We start from the raw sequence: 6618 nt of genomic DNA, 5'->3' as shown, positions 1-6618 counted from the left end.
TCATACACTCCCACCAATATAGTATGAGATCTGCGGTTGCTGTGGTTTTCTTTTCTTTTCATTTACGCTCTTATTTTTAAAATTTCATCCTTCTCCTTACTTTGGGTTTCTTCATTCTTTTTCTATGCTTTTTAAATTGGGTCCTCCACTATTATTTGACTTTTCTATTCTAATGCAAGCATTTAAAGCTACAAATTTCCCTATAAGCATTGTGTTAGCTGCTTCCTACAAGTTTTGATAGGTTGTACTTTTGTTTTATTTTAGTTTGAAATATTGTCTAATTTCTTTTATGATTTATTTTATCCATAAATTACTTAGAAGTTTTTTTTTAACTTCCAAAATATTGGGGGTTTTCTAGATATCATATTATTATTGACTGATAATTTATTGGCTCTAAAATCAGAGATTATAGCCTGTATAATTTCAATCCTTTTTGAATTTTAGAAGTTTGTTTTATTGTTCAAAACATTATTCATTTGATAAGCATGCTGTATGCACTTGAAGAGAACGGTTAATCTCAAGTAGTGAGGTATTAATGTTTTATAAATATCAACTAGGTCATGGTAGTTTGTAGCCTTGTTTACATCCCCTATATCTCTACTGATTTTTTTGCCTCATTCTTCTATCAGTTGCTAAGAGAGGAGTTTTTATTTTCCAACAATAATTTTAAAATCATCCACTTCCCCTTAGTTCTATCAATTTTCCTTCTTGTATTTTAGAACTCCAGAATGCATTTTACGACTTTTCTTTTCCGAAACAAATATAATCAAGTGTTCTTACCAAGATGTTTAACCTAAATCTCATCAAGGCTTTAAATCTATCTAGTTTCCTGCCTTGAAGAGGAACAAGTCAAACATTATGAAGAAACAATCAGGCACATCCAGAATAGGAGAGTCTGCATGGTATCTGACCTGTTCCCTTTAAAACGTTAAGGTCATAAAAGGGGAGGAGTTGGGAGTACTATCTTACCTTCTGAGGCTCAGAAGATATATCCACTAAACGCAACGCTCTCTTTCAAACACCTGATCATTTTGCCTAAATAATAAAGACTTGAGAGATACAAGGTTATAAACGTTCCACTTTGAATAGTACAGAGGAGAAATGGCCAAATCATATAGTCCAGAGTACACCAAGAAGACAAGGCTTATTGAAAGCAAGAAGATCAGCCCAATTCAAGGAAGAATCCTTCCTAATGAGGGTTTCTGTGCAACCCTCATTAGCTGCCTATGGTATGTATCTCTGAACCCATGTGATTGCTATGTTATTCTGTGTACTTCAGTGTTAGGTTGATAAACCTAAATCCTAAACGAGGGAAATAAAGATATTAACTTTTATTGAGTTTGAACTAAGTGACAGATGGAGGGAATTCCAAGTTGGAAGAGATCACTAATATCATTGAAGGACAAGGTATAGAAAAGTTTAATCCACCTATAAACAGAAAGACTTCACAGATTTCCTCAGTAAATGTTTACATTCAGTATTTTAGACCTATAAACCTCATTAAAAAACTTTGATATGGCTGAAAAAACAGGGGAGAAATGGTGGATAGGAATAGAGATAACTTGGTACCTTGGTCACACTCTCACTGCACGGGAATGCCCATGAAAATGCACCCAGCCTTTAAGGAAATTCGAACAAGATAAGACTGAAAATCGACTTCTAGAACCCTCACCAATCAGCTACACAGGTTCACCTGGATCATTTCATTAACCCTGCAGTATCACGACAGAGTATTTTAAAAAATTAGAAATTTTGACATTTGAGTGTATGGCGGGGTTTTTGTTTATTAGGAATTTGTGTGGGTCAGGCTCATGCTGTACGTGCATTATCTAATGAATATCCAAAATAATTCCATGGGGGCAATGGTATTATCATCTCCATTTGATAGGTGAGGAAAACTGAGACAGGAAATTTAGTTTCATGCAAGGTCCCATTGCAAGTGAGAGATAGAACTGAGATCTGAACTTGGGTATGTCTAACTCGAGGTCCTTATTCTTCATCACCACCTAGGGCAGGGGTGTCAAACTCACTTTCACCAGGGGCCCCATCAGCCTCACAGTTGCCTTCAAAGGGCCGAATGTAATTTTAGGATTGTATAAATGTAACTGTCCTTAACAGTTAAGTGAGAGCTTGGCACTGCTGCCAGGTAGAAACAAGGTGCCGGGCCGGATAAAACAAGATGGACAGCTGGATTCAGCCCGTGGCCCTTGTGTTCTCCACCTGTGACCTATGGCTTCTGTGTGTTAATTAATGCTCCCATTCCTTCCACACTTCAAAAACATTCTATTACCCTACAGTCCAATGTGCTCAAATTTACACTGGGCTCAGGAGCAGGGACTATGTGAGATACATCTAAATATGGAGCAGAGACAGCAATCCATTGCACTGACCAGGAGTTGGGGCAATTAGACAAAGTATTAATTTATTTCACAGCTTCATTGAGGTATAATTGAAGTACAATGAACTGCACATGTTTAGAATGTACAATTTTATACAGATTTAACAAATGTATACACCCATGAAACCATCACAATAATCAAGGTACCAATTATTTCTATTTCTTTAAATTTTCCTCCAGCTCCTTTGTAATCTATTGTTACCTCTGTCAAGATCCCATAGCAACTACTGATCTGCTTCCTGTCACTAGAGATTAGTTAAATTTTTTTAGAATTTCATATAAATAGAAGCATACAGTATATATTCCTTTTCGTCATGCTTCTTTCACTTGGCATGATGATTGTGAGATTCACTGGAAATTTCCATTTGTGTAGCATACCAATGTTTTTATTTTATTGCTGCACAGTTTTGCATTATGTGGACAAACCACGAGTTGTTTAATCACTTACACACTGATGGGCATTCACGTTGTTCTCATTTTGACTATTACAAGTAAGGTCACTGTGAATATTTGTGTACAAGTCTCACTGTGGATATATTTTTCATTTCTCTTGAGTAAAAACCTAAGAGTAGACTAGCTAAGTGGGACAATAGGGATATGTTGAACTTTTAAAGAAACTACCAAGTTATTTTCTAAAATGGTTGTAGCATTTTACATTCTCATCAGCAGTGTGTTCCACATCCTCACCAGCCCCTGGTATTGTTGGTTTAAAATACACACTCACACACGGGAAGACCCCCAAAGCAGAATTTATTTATAAAAAAATGTGTATTTATTCTTACATGTTTAAACTTCAGTCACTTTCAAAGTACTCTCCATTTGATGCAATATATCTGTCGAGATATTTTCTTCCAACTGCTCAGAACAGTTTTCGAACTTGTCGATTCTGACGTCCTTCTGCTATATTTTGTTTTATCTCTTCCACCTCAGCAAAACATTTCCTTTTGAGGACTTTTTTCAACTGAGATAAAAAAAAAAGTCCCTTGGGGTGAGATGGGGTGAATAGGGAGGGTGGGGCACAGGGATCAGGCAGTTTTGGTCAAAAACTGCTGAACACTCAGCACTGTGTGGGCAGGTGCATCCATGGATCAGCCATCATGAAATGAGCAAATATGTTGAAAGAGTCTCCAAAAAAAATTCATAGGTTGAGACTACTTTTTAGACTCTTAGGTAATTATTCTAATCATTGGCTCAAGAATCCTGTATGCCTACTTCCAACTGACGAAAGAGACATCTGAAGCCATGTGACCTTCTCAGCTGCGGTGCCAAAGTAAACTCAGTTGAGGAAGTCAGAAGGTGTGGGAGTAAATGCACGAAATTTGAATTAGATGAATGTGCACGTGATTATGGCTTAATAGTTGATAGTTTCCACTTTTTGAGCTTCAGTTTCCTTTGTATCTACTTACAAAAATCTTTGTGAAAATTAAATGAACAATATATGTGAAGCCCTTGGCATACAGTAACAATTAAATCAATATATATTTATTTTCCATAGGTCAGTATTAAAACATTAAAACAGTATGTTCAGTAATTACCTGGCAGAGGAGAAACCATGTTCAGGAAGGTGGTTTTCCCAGGGCGAGGCTTATCCACTGCACTCTGGGTATGCGGACCACTGTGATTTCCCCAAATGTGGGGAACTCGACTGCATAGTTTGTGGTAGTGGGGGACTGCATTTGTGCTCTCTCCCGGTTAAAAGAAAACAAAAACAAAAACAAAAACAGTAGGTTCACCATTTTTTGAGAATTATTTTTTTAAACATTGCGACTTCTCTGGCAGACCATTTTTCTTGCATTTGTATAATTAATTAAGCAGTGGATTGGTCTCCCCTCTTGACTATAAATTCCACGAAGACAGCAAACTTGTCTACCTGGCCCACAGTAGTATTCCCAGATGTTAGCATCGAAGTTGGTACACAGTAAGCAATAATATTTATTTCTTAAATAAGTGAATAAATGTTGCTTGAAGGTCATTCCTATAAACTGTTGGTCTCTGGAAATCTTCTTAATTGCCTGTTTTTCCTCAAGAGAGGCCAAGATACCAGAATGCATTCCAATCAGCAAAGGCAACGAAAGTGAAAAAACATACACAGATGGCCAGAGGCAATTCAACTCATTCTTCTTTATTTCAGAAAATAACTCCCCAAATAAAGTATTTTTTTTGATAGGGCTGTTTTGTCCTGTGAGAAAGTTAATGGTTAGATCAAAACAGTCTTGGTTATGCATGTTGGAACTCTCTGCTTTTACATGTTTATTATGAATGGTCGAGCCGTTTCTTTTTCTGCTGTCAATTTCTTCAAATGTAGTGGCTCTTCAACTTTGTAGAAGTACTTACTGTGCTCACACAACACAACCAAAGTTAGGTCCTGTCTGCAAAGTCGAGAGCTATTGAGATTCTGGCTTTTTAAAACATTCAAAAGAGACTTTGAATGACTGCATGCAAATCTGAACTCCACAGGAATGACAGGGCGGAAGAACTGCGTCCCTACAGTGATTGGAATCGGAGGGGGCCCCCTGAGAGGCACACAGGGACGATGACGGGAGGTTAATGCAGCTAGCTGGCTTCTTGGCTGGCATGTTAAGTCAATTAATGACAAGGTGCAGCTGGCAGCTGAATTTTCCCCTTTCATTTTCTCTGTCAAGAAAACGTATATTTAAGAAAAAAAGCTAGGAGGAAAGAAAGTTAAAAAATACAAAAAAAGGTCGGGGAACAAGAAAGGCAGCCCACTTTATTGATCCCCTGACCCATCACGATTTACTCTTAAAAAAAAAAAAAAAAGAAAGACAGACATGCAAGAATGTGTTCTTGGAACCATCTGAAAAAATGTGTGTGTCTATTTCCAGTAGGACTTGAACCAGGTTTGAGATAATATTAAGTTTAGTTGACAGCTTTTCAGCAGAAGGGCTAAAAATTCAGATCCTCAGTTCTTACTACAAGTGGAGTTTTTCTTTAAAATTGTCAAATAAATATGTTTTGGGAAGATGATAATTAGGAGTGAACAGATGGCCATTTTTCGCTGAGGTATTAAGTCTAGTTATTTAATAGAATCATTTGCCTGTTGGAGTCAATAGGTGTGAGGTAGTTAGTATACTGGTTGGCAAGACATCAAGTTTGTCAAAGCTAATTGGGAACTGTGATATAGATTCAAGTTCCTTTTATGGTTTTGGAGTGGGGAAGTGTTGGATGGGGAGGAAGATTTCGACACCGTGCTGTGCTGTGCCAAAACCCTATGCTGGGGCTCTGTAGACTCAAGGATGCAAAACCAGAGACATTTCCCACCAACAGCATTGTGGTAGAGTGAAAAGGGCACTGGAATACTTGCTTCTACTTCTGCTTTGCTCCTCAATCACCCTGTGACCTAGGCAGGTCCCTCAATCCCTCTGGTTCCCAGAGTCCTCATTTTTCAAATGGAGGAGCGTTGCGATTAAAATGCAATTCAGTTAATTTCCAAAGCATCGTCCAGCTGGGAAGTTGTTACTAGATCAAGGGACGCTTCTATGCCTTTGGGTATTGTGGATACTTTCTGTCTTCTTTTTAGTTGAGTGCAAAATATGACTTGAACCTTCCAAGTGCCAGGGTTGCAGTCTGCATCTTTCTCCTTTATGCACTTTGATATTTTAAGGATTTAAAAGGCTAGGGATGGGTGAGCTACAGTTTTCAGACAAATCCAGGAGATGAGCTCATAGCTAAGAATAGTGGTAGTTAATTAACTTTAACTTTAATGTAGTTAATTAACTACATTGGTAGCTCATTGATTAACTACCAATGTCAGTGGTAGTTTATCAGCCCTGAGGTTTGTAAGAAAGTCCATGAAGGCAGCATGGAGGCAGCCACCAGAATGTCCCACGCCCCTCCCCACCCCAGCCGTGTAGGTGAGGTGAAACGCAGAATGTGAAGATCTGGGTAACATTGGGATTTTTCGGCTTTTATATAAATACCTACTCATGCTATATTTATATATATTGAAATAAAATTGTTCTCAGAAAAACATGTAGTCAGAGTGTGGCTAAAGATTTTTTGCTAGACCAAGGGATGGGAGCTCTTGTGAAGGGGAACTTCACAGCAAATATACTATTTAATGAAACTGATTACTTGTGGAACTTGTAGAAAGAAGGATATAGGACCTAGGCGCAATAAAACTTCACTATTAAAAACTTTACTATTTACCTTACATAAAACTTTACTATTCAGAAACCTTTACTATTCAGAAACAATAATAC

At 37.7% G+C, this 6618-nt stretch overlaps 1 non-coding gene across 1 annotated transcript; it reads left to right on the top strand.

Moving 5' to 3' along the window:
* Positions 1 to 3925: 3925 nt before the first annotated feature.
* LOC112298191 (U1 spliceosomal RNA) lies at positions 3926 to 4089 on the top strand. The gene has a single exon (XR_002974113.1). It is a non-coding gene; the product is annotated as a U1 spliceosomal RNA (small nuclear RNA).
* The last annotated feature ends 2529 nt before the right edge of the window (positions 4090 to 6618 follow it).

Source organism: Desmodus rotundus, chromosome 5 (genome assembly GCF_022682495.2).
Source record: "Desmodus rotundus isolate HL8 chromosome 5, HLdesRot8A.1, whole genome shotgun sequence".
NCBI lineage: Eukaryota > Metazoa > Chordata > Mammalia > Chiroptera > Phyllostomidae > Desmodus > Desmodus rotundus.
Note: the sequence above shows the minus strand (reverse complement) of the source record. Positions and strands in the feature narration are given on the sequence as shown.